The sequence below is a fragment of the Pinus tabuliformis genome, chromosome 1_2, assembly GCF_031772625.1.
Source record: "Pinus tabuliformis cultivar Carrire ecotype Pingquan chromosome 1_2, CPIR1, whole genome shotgun sequence".
NCBI lineage: Eukaryota > Viridiplantae > Streptophyta > Pinopsida > Pinales > Pinaceae > Pinus > Pinus tabuliformis.
The window spans coordinates 875,121,391-875,139,572 of NC_142298.1; positions in this window are offsets into that span (position 1 = coordinate 875,121,391).

The following is an 18,182-nucleotide window of genomic DNA, read 5'->3' on the forward strand; positions in this document are numbered from 1 at the left end:
AAAAAAATAAAGTAGGAATTGTACAGTTCCATAATTGTTTTGTTTTAACACCCTTTTTCCACCATTTTCCTCTTTTTCATCATTATTATCAACACAATAAAGGCATTAAATCATAGATTTTGATAAGGTAACAACTCTTACATGTCTTATTTTTCATATGTGTTAATGCTCCTTATTGTTATATTAAATAGTGCATTAGCTACAGAATTAATAGAATTAACATGATTTTACAGCCATTTTATAAATCTATAGCTACCCCAATGGTTTGCGGGGTTCTGGTGCGCTAATGAAGCAACTAAGCATATGGGTAGTTGAGGATTTATCCCCTCATGGATCTCCTCCTATTTGTTCGATCCAGTTGACCAAAGGAATCACACAATGGCGCTGTCAAAGATACAGTTCAACACACAGCAGCAAGAGTCCAGGCACAACACGGTTTCTCGATTTGCTTTCCAAATAGAAAATCGACGAAATAACCGTTTTCCTATTTAAGTTTCATATTTTAATTAGGATTAACATCAGACCTATAGTCATAGAAGTCTCAATATATTGAACGCGCATTCTATATAAATATGTATCCTCTGTAAATGATATCAGAGAGGAAGTATTAAGTTAATTATTAGAGAAATTGTGAACCAGACCTTCGTTCTTGCATTAATTTGAAGTTACTTTTCTGATTCAATGCATATGTGATTATGAATCATACCTACTGGATGCGGAGGGCCCCTGCAGATAGTCAAGGTTTTAATTTATTTTCATTTCGTGCTTTAGAATTGCTTTCATTCAATTGCTTTCTGTTATCACTGCATTTTAGTTTAATTACTTCATTGTTTTCATTATTTCATATAAACTCAATTATCTCGTTTACCATTTCACATTTCGTTATGCTTGCATTCGTTTAATAGATTTTTCCTTCAACGTTTTTCACTTCATCACAGTTAATCTTTTCATGCTTTCTAGAATTAGAATTTATATCACTCTGCAATTTCTAATTAGAAATTTCTTTCATGCTTTTTAAAAATCAGAATTGTATATATTTCGTAGACAAGCTTTTGAATTTCAATACTCTGTTTTATAGCAGCAAGTTGTTTATATAGAATCGTAATTTTAGGATGGATAACTCAATTCATTTTAGAATGATACTCAATTAGAGATGATTTGATAAAGTAATCTAACAATAGTTTAACTCCCATTTGTTCTAACAGTAGCTTAACTTTTATATATATTAATTTGTAGAAATTTAACTCTACTAAAAATCTACATAACAACGAAAATCTCAAAACAAACATAACCATCATCTTACTAAACGAAAGAATAGGCTTCTAGCATATATAGTGCACCTGCACTTCATAAGTTTACCAACTCTGGTCAATAATTTATGCTTGCAATTTAAGAACATTAAATTAACCAAACATTTTGGCGTCGTTGTCAGCGAAGTATAAATAGAAGTCTTAAAAAAAATCAAATAAAAACATGACATGCATAGGGAAAGAGACTCTAGAGGTAGGTTTGTAGGTCGAGGAAGAAGTTTAATTCTTACATCATCATTCACTCCGCCACGACCTTGTAGTGCCACACCACCCACACAAACTCAAATTCCGTCCATAGCAGGCCAATATAGACTTCCTAAAGTCTTAAGATCCAAAATCCAATCTAAAGGTTCACCAACTTCATCAACAGAGGCTATGATAGAAGAAGATCCTACATCTCCAACAACTGGAATAATTTTTCTATCTTCAACTAGAGAACAACTTCTAGCCCAAGAGTTATAAGTTCCTTCTGAAGAAGAAGAGGAAGAAACTTACTTCAAACCATTAATAGAGGAACCAGAAGAACTAGAAGAAAAACTAGATAATCATGTTATAGAACCAGATATCTATAATGAGGAATCCATCATGGCTGAAGAAGGAGAAGGAGAAGTACACAATGTCAATGGTGAACAAAATAGGATTGGAGGAGGAGGATGACGAAACATAGGAGGTGGAAGAGGGGGTGGTAGAGGTAGAGGAAGAGGAGATCCAGAACCTTTTTGATTCCCTATCCTTGATGAGGATACAACATTAACAATGAAGAACATCTCACCCTCTATTTTCGCTTCATGGAATAAGAAGTGAAGACCCAGAGAAATTTCTCTTTGAATTTGAAGTACTATGTAGATCAAATGACTATCTACATGATGCTCAAAAACTAAAACTGTTCCCTACCACCTTAAAGGATGCAGCATTAAAATGGTTTATGAGTCTAGAAACAAATTCTATAAGGACATGGGAACAAATGAAAGATGCATTCTTAGAGAAATATAAGTATTATTGTATGCCTCATATCAACAAAGATGTAGTCTTAAAAATGGTACAAAAAGAAGATGAGAATCTTGAAGACTTTGTCAAGAGATTTGTTTATAATATCAAAAGGGTAAAAATGAACACTCTGGATGAGGAAACTTTGAAAGCTCTCTTACTCAAATCCATTAAAGATGAGTGGATTGATCTTCTCAATCTAATGGGAAAAGGAGATATTTCTCAGCTACCCTTTACAAATATATGTGATCTATGTGTACATATTTCAAGAGGTAAAACAAGAACAAGAAAAAGTTCAAGGGATCCTCTTTTGTCAAGAGTAAATAAATCTATAGCCGGGATAGTGAGTAGGGAAAAAATGGGCAGTTTTCTTGATCACTTTAAAACGGGTATTTTAGGGAGTCTCAATGAGCAAATTGACACCCTTAAAACACAAAACAAGTAGAAAGTCGAAAATGTTGCATTATCCATCTTTTATCCTAGGTGTAGAAAGAAACATGCTCTAAGAGAATGTCCTTTAGATTTAAAAAGCATAGAAACCTATGTTATATGTGTGGAAAATCACGATACAAAAGAATGTCCCTCTATACCAGGTCTTAAGGTTGTGTTTAGTGAAGAAGGAATGCCAAATAAAGTAAACCCTCTTTACTTTATTGCCAAAATACTATGGAAAAATACTCAAACAAATCAAACTCAAGGTTTTAATCCTCAACAATTTGCACAAACTTCACAAAATAATTGGAATCCACCTATGCCATGGTAGCCTTGGGCTCAACCACCACAATCTTGGAATCAAGGATGGAAAAATCCTTATGGAAGATATTCTCAATATCAACAATATCCGCCACCTTATCCAAATTTTCCACCACAATACTTCCCTCAAACCAACCAGTTACCTCAAGCTCAAGCTCAAGCTCAAAATTCAAATCCACAACATTATTTGCCATTTGCACCAAGACAAAATAAATTACCCTTTCAACCACTTCCAAATCCAAACAATAATACTTCACAACCTGTTTACAACTTAGAATGATAGAATCCTCAAACTTATATGATAACTCCATTAGATCTAAATAATGTTTAATTAAGGTCTGGTAGAGTATTAGAAAGGAAGAAACCATCTGTTGTTATTCAAGAAATCGAAAAGAATTCTCAAAAATATAATAATAACTTTGAAGAATAAATTTCCCTTCCTCAGAAAGAAAATATTGAAACAGAAAAAAGTCCCACACATTCTAATAATACTCCTATTATAGAACAACCTTCAGTATCTATCTCAAGACCACCTTTTCCTGAAAGGTTGAAAATCGATAAAGGAGTAGAAAAACAAATCATATTTCTTGATTATGATATGTTAGATGAATTGAAAAATGTTTGTATAAAAATTCCTTTATTACAAGCAATAAAAGAAATACCGATTTTTGCAAAAACAATTAAGGAATTGAGTACTAAAGGATCAGGAAGAAAAAGAAAAGAAATAAAAAGAATTCAATTAGTCGGGAAAATTGCAGATATTATGATGGGGAAGACAACAATTCAGAAATATTTAGATCCAGGAAGCCCCATTGTAAAAACACACATCAATGGAACTGAAATACCAAACACTCTGATTGATCTAGGAGCACCATAAACATAATGAGAAAACAAACTATGGATAAATTGAAGCTTCCTAATCTTCAATACACACCAACATTATTACAATTAGAAAATAGGTCTGTAATTAAACCTGATGGTGTGCTAGAAGATATATATGTATCCTTATATTCTTGGGATTATCCTGTTAATTTCATGATTCTAACTCCCAAGAATAATTTAGGAGGACATCCATTCATTTTAGGAAGGCCATGGTTAGCTACAGTCGATGCCTTTATCATTTGTAGATCAGGAGATGTGTTTATCTTAGATGGAAGCTCGACAAAGAAATTTACATTGTACCCACCTGCAAAAGCAATGATAGAAGTAGAAAATGGAGATTGGATAGATGAAGATAATGATATACAACTAGTTTTCACTATTGCATAAATAAATGAGGAGGGTCAAATTTTAAATTCAATAGAAAATCATGAACCCTCTTTATATTGTGCTGATAGTCAGAATTTTCAAGAACAATGTAATATCGAATATCTATCATCTAGATAAATGCCTTTACATTCTATGGAAAAGTTTGGAAATTCTTCAATAGAAATTTTTCAAGGAAAAACTTTGAACATCAATGAAAACTTGGAAGAATTACAGAAAAATAAACAGGTAGAAATGTTACACAAACACTCTTTTGCATATGCATGGGAATACACTGATATGAAAGGAATTTATCCTAAAACCTGCATGCATCATATCTATATTGAAGAAAATGCTAGACCAGTTCGACAACCACAAAGAAGAATGAATCCAAACTTAAAAGAAATTGTTAAAGAAGAATTGCAAAAATTGTTAAATGTAAATTTCATCTATCCAATATCAGACAGTCAATGGGTTTCACCCCTAGTAATCATTCCTAAGAAAAATGGAAAATGGAGAGTATGCATTGATTACAGGGAATTGAATAAATCAACTTTGAAAGATCACTTTCCACTTCCTTTCATAGATCAAGTTTTAGATACATTAGAAGGGAAGAAATATTTCTCATTTTTGGATGGTTTTAGTGGGTATAATCAAATTCAGGTAGCACCTAAAGATCAAGACAAAACCACATTCACCTGTCCATGGGGGACTTATGCTTACCGAGTAATTCCTTTTGGGTTATGCAGTGCTCCAGCAACATTCCAAAGAGCAATGCTAGGAATTTTCTCTGATCTTATTCATGATTGTGTGGAAGTGTATATGAATGATTTTACAGTTTACGGAAATTCTTTTGAAGAAGCACTTGAGAGTTTAGAAAAAGTTATCATAAGATGAAAAGAAGCAAATCTTTCATTAAGTCATGAAAAATGTTTTATGTTGTTTAATGAAGGAATTGTTTTAGGTCACCATATTTCAGGAAATGGAAATAAGGTAGACTCGTCTAAGGTAGAAGTTATTGCCAAATTATCAATCCCAAGTTGTCAACAAGATGTTAGGAGTTTTCTTGGTTTTACTGGATATTATAGAAGATTCATAGAAAACTTCACAAAGATTGCATCTCCACTCTTCAAATTACTCACCAAAGACTATGAATTTAGTTGGAACTCTGATTATCATAAGGCTTTTGAAACTTTGAAAAAGAAGATCTGTGAAGCACCCATCTTAAAAGGACCTTATTGGAAATTTCCTTTTCATATATCAATTGATGCTTTAGATACAGCTCTAGGAGTTGTGGTAGGACAAAAAGACCTCACTCCTTATGCCATTTATTATACCAGTAAATATTTAACTCCTGCATAGCTAAATTATAATGTAACTGAGAAGGAGTTTTTAGCTGTCACTCATGCCACTAATAAATTCAGACATTACATTACTGCTTATGAAATTTTCGTTCATACAGAACATTCTGACATTAGATATTTAATGAATAAACCAGTTACTAATGGTAGAGTAACAAGATGGCTATTACTATTGCAAGAATTTAATATCACCATTCTAGATCGACCCAGAAAACAAAACACAATTGCTGACTTTTTATCCAAAATTCAAAATGATAACAATGATATACCTGTAGAGGATAAGTTTCCTGATGAATATCTTTTTGCAGTGTCTACTAAATCACCGTTTTTTGCATATATTTCCAATTATTTAGTTTCAGGAAATTTACCCTCCTATTTGTTTCCTAGAGAAAAGAGAAGAATAATTCAATCAAGTGCATCTTATTCATGGATAAATGAATAATTATACAAGACAGGACCAGATATCATCATCTGAAGGTGTGTAAGAGAAGATGAAATACCTGAAATACTTAAAGCATGCCATGATGAACCATGTGGAGGTCATTTTGCTGACAAAAGAACTGCTTATAAAGTCCTTCGCTTAGGATATTATTGGTCTTCCCCTTTTAAGGATGACAAAGAATATGTTAAGAGGTGTGATAGTTGTCAAAGAATGGGGAAACTTGTTCCTTCAGACGAAATGCTACTACAACCTCAGGTACTCATCGAACCTTTTGAAAAATAGGCTTTGGATTTTGTTGGACCAATTAATCCATCTTCAAAAAAAACAAAAAAATATTCTTGTATTCATTGATTATGTTACTAAATGGGTAGATGCTAAAGCACTTTCTTTTGCTACTGAAAATGTTGTAGTTTCATTCCTTTTTTAGGATATTTTTACCCATTTTGGTGTCCCAAGAGAAATTGTAACTAATCAAGGAAAGCAATTTACATCCAGAGTAGTGCAAAAGATAGTGGAAGAATATAAAATCAAACATCGGAAGTCTACTCTATACCATCCACAATAAAATGGACAAGTAGAGTCTAACAACAAAGTGATTCAAGCAATCCTTACCAAGACAATTCACTTGCACAGAAGGGACTGGGCAGAAAATCTTCTAGAAGCTTTATGGGCCTACCATACCATATGGAGAAACACTACAAGACATACTCCCTATGAACTTATTTATGGGAAGCAAGTCCTATTTCCAATTGAGTTCCAGATTCAGATACAAGACAGCAGTGAAGTTGGGACTTGACTTATCAGAATCACAAAAGCAAAGAATGGGTAACTCAATGAGCTTGATGAAATAAGGAAAGATGATATCCAGAAGACTAGTTTAGTCCAGCAACAGAGATCCAGATGGCATGATAAATACATCAAAGAAAGAAAATTTCAGCTAGGAGATTGGGCATTATTCTTTTATTCAAAGTTCAAAAATTTCCAAGGAAAATTTCAAACTCACTAGCTTGGGCCTTATGAGATTGAAAATGTTTTTGATAATGGAGCAGTCATAATTAGGACTATTGATGAAGAAAAATTTCCTCTCTTAGTGAATGGACATCGACTCAAGATCTATCATAAGCCAATGACAAAGGAGGAATTTGTAAAGATTTTCCAAGATAACTCTGATTTGAAGTTGGTTAAGAAGAATTCTTCTTCTTCTCCACCTTAGAATTTTATTTTTCAGATATATATATAAATAAATATGTATAAACATGAAAACCAACAATTATTGGCATGTTGAGAAAATTCAAGATGAAAACCAAGAATTCTTGGCATATTAAATTTTCTTTGTATTCCATTTTCTATAATCCCATTTTCTTTTATCCCTTTCTTTTCAAAAAAAAAAAAATAGCTACAGAATCATTGATTTTCTGCAGCTTTGATGACTTTTTGCAGCCAATGTGATAGACACCTCTGATCATGCAATTGAAGGAATGATTGACTCCCTCCACTGCAAGGTACCTGAAGACAGCATAAAAGGCAACCAAATGTTAGCAAGCAAATAACTTAAAGGTATGCATTTCTTTAAATTACTAATAGGGATTAAAACATTACATATATGAATTCTAAGACATGGTACTACCAAAAAATCAAAATCATTATTGCAAAGGGTTGGTCGTATCATGTCAAATATTGCATAATCCGCCATTCACTTACAGTCATCATCACTCATATCCTGATCCATTGAATCAGCCGCCCAAAACATAAGCATGAATAATCTTAACGGTTAGATTCTAACTCATTCCTCACTACCTACGCTCTCATTTTTCCATCACTCACACTCTCGACCTCTTCGCTCTAAAAACCCTACCAAGCCATCCTTCCATGTCAAACAAAACAGTTGTGAAACAAAGCTTCTCGGCCATGGGTGTGATAGTTAGAACAGAGCCAACAGGAAAGAAATTTTTAGAGGGGTATCCACAAACAAAAGAATTACTGCAGAAAGCACAATGGCTCGAATTTGTAGAGAAATTCAATGGCTTTCATAGAGAAGTGACCAAATCCTTCGCCAAGGCCTTTGATGGAGTCGAAGTGGAGATAGAGGACATCAAATTCACAGTGACAGAGTCATTTATAGCCAAAGCCACTGGACTGCCGCAGATTGGAGAGAAATGGTTCAAGAACAGAGGTATAGAAATAGAAGACTGGAAGGTTTTCCTAAAGAAACCAAGCATGGACACCACCATTTTCAAGAAGGGAATCCCAAGCACATCATTGAAAAGTAAGTGGAGAAACCTACTTCTAATAATCCAAAAAAAATTTACCTGTGAAGGAAGGTTTGGATGTATGTTTTTCTATCATATTCGATTGCTAATGAATTTCCTTGAAGAAAATGAGATAAACCTTCCATATTTCTTGTTGAATATTCTTAGAAAGATGTCAGGAAATGTTCAAAGGAGAATTCAGTTTATAGATAATACAATATATCACCATGTTCTACTCAAAATACTTGTTGAATTTCATCTCCAAAACATAGGTGATAATTGGGAGAGCTTTTTAGTTAGAAATCACTTTCAGGAAGAAACTCATGGGCAGCCAAATAGCAACAGAGCCAACAGGAAAGAAATTTTTAGAGGGGTATCCACAAACAAAAGAATTACTGCAGAAAACACAATGGCTCGAATTTGTAGAGAAATTCAATGGCTTTCATAGATAAGTGACCAAATCCTTCGCCGAGGCCTTTGATGTAGTCGAAGTGGAGATATGGGACATCAAATTCACAGTGACAGAGTCATTTATAGCCAAAGCCACTGGACTGCCGCAGATTGGAGAGAAATGGTTCAAGAACAGAGGTATAGAAATAGAAGACTGGAAGGTTTTCCTAAAGAAACCAAGCATGGACACCACCATTTTCAAGAAGGGAATCCCAAGCACATCATTGAAAAGTAAGTGGAGAAACCTACTTCTAATAATCCAAAAAAAATTTACCTGTGAAGGAAGGTTTGGATGTATGTTTTTCTATCATATTCGATTGCTAATGAATTTCCTTGAAGAAAATGAGATAAACCTTCCATATTTCTTATTGAATAGTCTTAGAAAGATGTCAGGAAATGTTCAAAGGAGAATTCAGTTTATAGATAATACAATGTATCACCATGGTCTAGTCAAAATACTTGTTGAATTTCATCTCCAAAACATAGGTGATAATTGGGAGAGCTTTTTAGTTAGAAATCACTTTCAGGAAGAAACTCATGGGCAGCCAAATAGCAACAGACCTAAGAGGGGAAGGAAAAGAAAAAATGATAAGACACGGGAACAAGAACCACAACAACCACAGAAACTGTCAAAAGATGACATCCCACTTGCAGAAGTTTTATAGATAATAAACAAAAAAAAATGTTAGAAGAAAGAAAGCCAGAAAATAAACAGAGATTTCATCACAAGCAGAGAAGCCTAAAGCAGAAAGGAAGAAAACTCAAAAGACCCCTATCATAGCTTTAAGGAGTACCAGACTCAACTCAGCAAAAGGACTACCATCAAAGAACATGAAGCATGTCAGTATAGAAATAGAAGAAAACTTAGAAGCTGAAGAAGAAGATTCTGGAACTCCTCCAAGAGTTTCATCTCCAAGGGTTTTGTCACCAAGGGTTTCACCACCGAGGGTTTCATCACCAACTGTCACATCGCCTCCTCAGATTCCAAGATGAAGAATGCCAGAGATTGATCTGGTGCAGCAAGAGATCTATGATTATATTGAGCCCTTGGAGAAAAGGGACGTAGAAAGAACATCAATTCCAATTCAAGAGGAAGAATAAAGTCAGTTTAATGAGCCACAAGAACCTCCAATAGTCAATATATTGAAACAATAAATCTTCAAATTGGAGACATTAAACATGTATATCAAAAATGAAAATCAAGCCTTGAAAGCACATAACAAAATTCAAATAGCCAAGAGTGATGACCACCTCTTACATCTAAGTTTGTGGCTTAATAAGAATAAGAAACTAAAGAAGAAAAACAAGGATTTACAAAAATAGGTTATAAACTTGAAATACAAGATCCTCGTGAGGAAACCAAAGATGGAAATTACTGGCAAGAAAGTGAAAAAGATGAAGTTGTATGTACTGGCAGAAGTGTCCAATCAAATGCAGTATTTAAAGATATCAATTTTGTAGTTTGTATGTGGACATACAAAATCTTCAGTGTGGGGGACTGTAGAGTTCCATAACTCTTTTGTTTTGACACCCTTTTTCCACCATTTTCCTCTTTTTCATCATCACTATCAACTCAATAAAGGCAGTAAATCATAGATTTTGATAAGGTAACAAATATTACGTGTCTTATTTTTCATATTTGTCAATGTTCCTTATTGTTATATTAAAGAGTGCATTAGCTACAAAATTAACATCATTCTGTGGCCATTTTATAAATATGCAACTACCTCCATGGTTCGCAGGGTTCTGATGCGCTAATGAAGCAACTAAGCATATGGGTAGTTGAGGATTGATCCCCTCATGGATCTCCTCCTATTCCTTCGAGCCAGTTCACCAAAGGGATCACACAGTTGTGCGGTCAAAGATACAAGTCAACATGTAGCAGCAAGAGTCCAGGCACAACATGGTTTCTCGATTTTCTTTCCAAATAGAAAATTGTCGAAATAATTCTTTTCCTGTTTAATTTTTATATTTGAATTAGGATTAAACATCAGACCTATAGGCATAAAAGTCTCAACAGATTGAGCACGCATTTTATATAAATATGTATCCTCTGTAAACGATATTAAAGAGGAAGTATTAAGTTAATTGTTGAAGAAATTGTGAACCAGACCTTCATTCTTGCATTAATTTGAAGTTACTTTTCTGATTCGATGCGTATTTGATTTTGAATCATACCTATTGGATGTGGAGGGCCCCTGCAGACAGTCAAGGTTTTAAGTTTATTTTCATTTCGTGCTTTAGAATTACTTTCATTCAATTGCTTTTTGTTATCATTGCATTTTAGTTTAATTACTTCAATGTTTTCACTATTTCATATAAACTCAATTATCTCGTTTACCATTTCGCATTTTGTTATGCTTGCAGTCGTTTAATAGATTAGTCCTTCAACGTTTTTTGCTTCATCACAGTTAATCTTTTCATGCTTTCTAGAATTAGAATTTATATCACTCTGCAATTTGTAATTAGAAATTTCTTTCATGCTTTTTAAAAATCATAATTGTATATATTTCGTAAACAAGCTTTTGAATTGCAATACTTTGTTTCATAGCAGCGAATTGTTTATATAGATTTATAGTTTTAGGATGAATAACTTAGGTCATTTTAGAATGATACTCCATTAGACATGATTTGATAAAGTAATCTAATAGTAATTTAACTTCCATTTGTTCTAACATTAGCTTAACTTCCATATAGATTAATTTGTAGAAATTTAACTCTACTAAAAATCTAGATAACAACGAAAATCTCAAAACAAACATAACCATCATCTTACTAATGAAAGAATAGGCTTCTAGCATATATAGTGCACCTGCACTTCATAAGTTTACCAACTTTGGTCGATAATTGATGCTTGCAATTTAAGAACATTAAGTTGACCAAACAAGAATATTGGTTTAGAATGTAAGCAATGGCTTGGATAGATGTAAATTAGAAATCTTCTTATTGTTCCTTTCTCTTTGGGTTATAGGGATTATAGTAATCAAGTCGTGATCTTTGCATTAGTTTTACACATTAACCGAGGTGTTTAACCTAAAGTTTTGGCTCCTTATTTTACTAAGCAATTGCTTTTTACTTATCAAATATTTTTACTAGTTTTGTTTAACCAATCATAAACTTTGAGGCCTTATTTGGCCTCATATGAATGAAAAGGGAAAAAAATCATATTTAAACTTAGGAAATAAACTATATATTATACTCAATTTGAGGCGATAGATTAATGCTAAAATTGAATCTAGCATTAATTCCCAAACATTTAATGTTTGGTCTTTACACATAGTTTATGGAACATATTTGACATAATTATTCAAGTTGTTACATGTCCAATAGCCACAGCTAAGTTCCATGTAGAGTTTTGGCCAATAATGGTAGCATAGTCCCATGGAAACCTTGATTAGCTTGGAATTTTTCCATTAAGCAACCAATATGTTACCCCTTTATTATTGTTCTTAGAAACCCCCTTAAACTTATAATTTGGATTAATATGTTCCTAATCGCTTGCTACTTGGCATTTCTACTCACTAATTTATCACTTATTAGTGAATATGGCTATATGTATAGGACCAAAATCATTAAAAATGAATTGTCAAATTGCATTAATCTATAGGTTTGCTTTGGTGCAAGTTCCTCCTTTGTATATGTTCTTATAAATCATAGATTCAACATTTAAAATTGTAATATTTATATGTATCTGCAACTTACTTGTAATTTAACAATTTATTTTAAATAATCCATATAACATATGTAAATTTTCATTGGGATATCATAACAATTTATTGATATTTTAGTATTTTGCAGTTGGCTACTTGAATGAAAACTATTTTGCCTAAAAGAAGGAAGAGGTAAACTAATTGGGATCGACATGGAAAATTTATATCATGTGGCTATATGGAAAATAAGGATGGCATAGGAAACTTCGACAAAGGCTTGGGTTTGTAATAATTTCATTTTTAAGAGATTTCGTAATTTTTGTTTAGATAAAATACTTATTTGCCTAGATTTAAGTAGTTTTAATTGAAAGGGTTGTTAACATTAGGATTTAATGTTGCCTAATCAGGTAGTGGAAGGGCTAAGTATGATATGTTGTCATACAAATATATGATTACACATCTCGTAAAGACAATGAAGGACGACAACCGAAAACTCTAATGGATACATGCTAAAATGGTTGAAGACAAATTTGTTACTAAAAGTTCAGTAGCAACCATAAACACAATGGTTGCAAAGCTTGAGATTCAAAATAGTATGAGAAGGCTGGAGAGAAATTAATGAAGATAAGGGGTGTGATTTTACATTTGGAGATGAATTATTTTAGTGTTTTCCTAATGTTAAGAAAGCTAAAAATTTGGATTGGTGATGAAGAGAAGAAAGGGGCAAGATTTTACATTTGGAGATGAATCATTTTAGTCTTTTCCTAATGTTAAGAAAGCTAAAAATTTGGTTTGGTAGACACAAAGTTATGTAGGGATGATATGTTTTGGTTGTTGGGTTGAAATTTTTTAGAAGCTAAACAATTTTAATTAGAAACCAACAACAAATTTAAGGAAAGGGAAAGTATAAAAGGAGAATTCTAAGTATTAATAAAACACTTATTAATCACTTATCTCTTACAAGTAGCCCTTCGTTTCTATTTGCTAAGGCATCAAATCAAATTACAGGAATAATGTTATCTGTTTAAAGGCACTCAATCAACTTAGTAGTCAATTGATGAAAAATACAACTTTTATTTGACTTATTCTTTAGATTTCTTAATTAATATGACTGTTATATCTTTAGTGAAATTTATTGTATGTATATTTTAAAGGCATTAAAATAAAATCACCAAAATACAATAGGGAAAAATGGAAATTGCACATTAAACATGGAATTAATATTCACTCTACATGGGAATTATTACGCCGTAAGGCGTTTCCCTCTGAGATCCATCCCCCATTTTGCCTACGTGTCCTCCTCTGACGCCGTACGATGAGATGTTAGACGATTACAAACACCACAACCGTCGATCAAAAATGTCATTGAGGCGGTCCGGGTAATGAAGAGCGCGGAGTGCCAATCGCCATTCCAGAGGTAGGGTTTCTCCAATGGTGTTCTCCAGGCGGGCGTCAGGACTTGCCTCCTCTGGATCCCTCAGGACTTGCCTCCCCTGCATCCCTCCACGCCGTTGTGGATCCCTCTGAATCATCCATGCAATATCCCTCTCAATCATCCATGCGTTGTATTGCAGAGGTTGGCAACAAACCCTTGCGTAGTGCCTTTGTTTGGAAAACCAGTAGGTCTAGATGCAGCCGCTGAACATACGACAATTGAATTAACACAGAGAAGCTAAAACGGTGGTGTCAATGGGATTCACTCACACAGAAAGGCGGCTTTATCAATTGATGTTTGCTGACCGTGACTATGATAAACTCGATGGAACTGGAGACAGGGCATCTCTTTCTCTCAAGGACAACGACAATGCTAAGCCTCTTGTGACTGTTGACAACTGTTTGGAGAGGGGGTATTCTGTGGTGACTGTTCAGTGTAAAGACAGACCTAAGCTTCTCTTTGATATTGTTTGCAGCTTGACAGATATGGAGTATGATAAACCTGGTCTAAAGCAGATGCTTTCAAATAGAATTTGATAATAAACAACCGGATCCTATTATCTTATGGTTTTCACATGCCGACCTGCAGCCTGATTTACATGGTTAATATGCCCATGTGCGCGGTGGATTTGTGGCATATTCATACGAACAACTTTTTGGATGTTTTGATATTAGCAAAATCAGGTAATAAACTTCCGTTACAGGTTTCCTCTGCTCAATGTTTTTTTTCAGATCGAATGTGAGGTCACCTAACTAAGTGCAGGAAAATCCACTGTAGGTAGTATTTCTTGTTGCGTTTAAATACATTTTGGGAAAAATCAACATGTACTGTTGCTTTCACCAACCATTTTCTGTTCTTTGAAACCGCTATCAAAAAAGAGTATGTCCTGTTGAAGTTACACCGTGCAGGGTAGAGAACTTATGTAGGTTCATTTTGTGGTTTTCAATGTCTGAGCTAAATAATAATTCTTTTCAGTACTGCTTGTTTTTAAACTGGTTTAAGGATAACCCTGTTCTATGACGCCATACAACTTTTTTTTTCAGATGAAAAAAGCGATATATTTATCAGTATAGAATTTACATATGATGCAAAATCTGCAGCACAAAGGTGCATATCAGAGTATTTCGTGGCAATGTTGATTTGTTCTTTCTGATTTATAAGATTTCTGTTGTTATTTCACGGGAGGTTGCTATGCGTTGTATCATGTCTCGAGTGTTGGACGTGCAAGGAGCCAAAACAGAACTAGAAAAGCAGTTTCACCTCCTTTTTTCACTTCCAGCCACAGGAAAATGCTCTAATATTGTGTAGGTAAAGAAGAATGAAGGAGGTGAAATTGTCGTTTCTCCAATTTTAGTGTTCTTCTTTTATACCACAAAGGTCACAGGAAAAAGGGAAGAACGTCAATTTTGGTGTTCATCCCCTTCTCCAAGTCCATCTACCGCTGTCACTATTCTGTCTGCTCGAGGAAAAGCTGTCGGCACTCTAAACCACTTTGCTATAGGAGAAGTTGTCGGCACTGCAAACCACTTTGCTATAACAAGACACCAAGCTCAAGAAAGAACATATCCACCGTATCTGCTATCTGCTCTACTTTGTATTTTGCCATTGGCATGTCTACCTGTAATATTAGTGTCTATGTAATACATTGTGATTTCGATGACATCAAGGGACTCAATGAGAAAGCTGTAGTTCTAACTCCTAAACTACTATTTTATGTGTGTTGATTCTTGAATACTCCAATTTCTTGTATGTTTGATGTAGGAATTAGTTGCATCAATATTAATATTTTGTAAATGTTCTAAATTTTTGAATATATATATATATCCTTGTCACATTTCGAATGTTGTTGTGTCCTGTGTTGGACGCTCGTATCCACGTCTCTTGCATGTCCCAAGTCCTGGTGTTGTGCGACCTAGAATCCCATGATGAATTGAATCACAGATCCATTTTTAATTTCAAATGAGTAGAATTGAAAGAACATTTGATGTTGAGTCTCTCCAAGTTGTTTGAATCAGTTGTTTTCTTTTGATGCATTGTATACTTGAGATTCAAAGTACTTGAATAAGTTTAAAAAATTTATATGCAGAAATCTTCCAAACTCATCTCTTAAAGGGGTTCTAGCACCAGAATTGGCCCTTCTAGCTTTGCTGCAGACACTGTAAGTGCCTATTACTCAAATGAAGCTTGCACATGAGCCAAGTTTTTGTATAGTTATAAGTTAGTGTAGAAATATGAATATGTTTGCCGAACTGTTGACATGAACAACCTCGAGCAAATTGGTATCTTATGCAGGAACCTTCGTGCAAACAATATACTGGGTACCATACCGAGAGAACTTGGTCAACTAAAGAATCTACAGAATTTGGATCTGGCTTTGAATTGGCTTAGTGGTGCCATTCCCAATGAAATTGGAAATTTGTCAAACATTGCCATAATGTAAGATAAATCCAATCTGGTGCACTTTGATCGAGCCCGACGCTGGATATTATTAACAAATGCATTAGCATGTCTCCCTTTTGATTATTTTAAATGCACTCGCATAAGTATATACCTTCTTGTGCAGATCCCTGGAGGGCAATAATTTGGCAGGCACCATACCTCCAGAACAGCAGTTGACTCGGTTTTGGGTGCCAATTCCAACAACTTGGGTAAAAGTGAGCTTACAGTTAGCCATTTGAACAAGCTATTCCCATGGCCAGATTACACAATTTGAAAACTTAAAGTGTACAAGATCAAAATTCATTCAGTAAATAGCAACTTTGAGCATTGAAATAGATAATAAGAGCAAGAATTGAGGTGGGGTGTGAAAATCCCATAACTTCAAGCCATAGAGCTATTGGCTCTGAGCACCATGGATCCCTCAATTATGAAAAGTATGGAAGTAAAGTTAGATAAACTACCCAGCAAAGAAATTTTTCAGGCTCCTGATCTGCGCAAAGCATTCCAAGTAAGTATTCTTTTCTACCCTTGGTATAGACTCCAGAGTAGAACATTGGAGATCTTCAATTTCAAATTTCAATCCCAATGATTTAAGTATTATTTACTGAACCGAGTAGAGAGAATTTCATACTAAACCCACCGCAGTAAATTTTACTTGAAGAAAATGATGATCCTCCGACTGCTCTGTCTCTTTATATTGATATGGGAATCCCAATTTCTCTCACCTATTAATCTTGATATGCATGCAGACTTTATTCAAAGGCAGATCATTTAGAGAGTTTACCAGTGGAGCTTTGTCCAGGGCCAAGGCTAAAACTGCAGTGGGTCCTTTGGAAACTATCTGGTAACTTTTCTTCATTCATTCTTCGTTTTATTCAGAGACAAGATGAAATGTTTTTAATCTTTTTATTGGAAATTTCAAGTTGCATTATGCAGACAGCATGGTGCTTACTCTATAAAGTCCAAGATCCTACTGGAAGTTACTGCTTAGTAATGGGCAAAATGGAAAGAAAACTCTTTTCTTTTTTTTCAATATCTATTATTCTTAGTATCCATTTAGGGGTTGGGGGTGATGGGAGGAGGGTTCGGTTCCAGACATTTTTTTTCTTCCTGTTCTTACTGTTTTTTAGGTCTTGGGCTTCCTGAAATTTATAAAGCCTTTTATCTTTTGGCAGCAGAAAAGCCATCATTCAAATTAAGTGTGGCTGATTACAAGGAACTAACTAGAGATGATGCAACGCGGAAATGGTCATTTTCTCATGGGGTTGTTAACAGCTTGGACTGCTCAAAATGTAAACGTTAGAAATACTGATCGAATCCTCTTGAAACAGAAGTTCCAGCTGGCTACGAGAATCCTTTGGACGTGCAAGGAGCCAAAACAGAACTAGAAAAGCAGTTTCACCTCCTTTTTTCACTTCCAGCCACAGGAAAATGCTCTAATATTGTGTAGGTAAAGAAGAATGAAGGAGGTGAAATTTTCGTTTCTCCAATTTTAGTGTTCTTCTTTTATACCACAAAGGTCACAGGAAAAAGGGAAGAACGTCAATTTTGGTGTTCATCCCCTTCTCCAAGTCCATCTACCGCTGTCACTATTCTGTCTGCTCGAGGAAAAGCTGTCGGCACTCTAAACCACTTTGCTATAGGAGAAGCTGCCGGCACTGCAAACCACTTTGCTATAACAAGACACCAAGCTCAAGAAAGAACATATCCACCGTATCTGCTATCTGCTCTACTTTGTATTTTGCCATTGGCATTTCTACCTGTAATATTAGTGTCTATGTAATACATTGTGATTTCGATGACATCAAGGGACTCAATGAGAAAGCTGTAGTTCTAACTCCTAAACTACTATTATATGTGT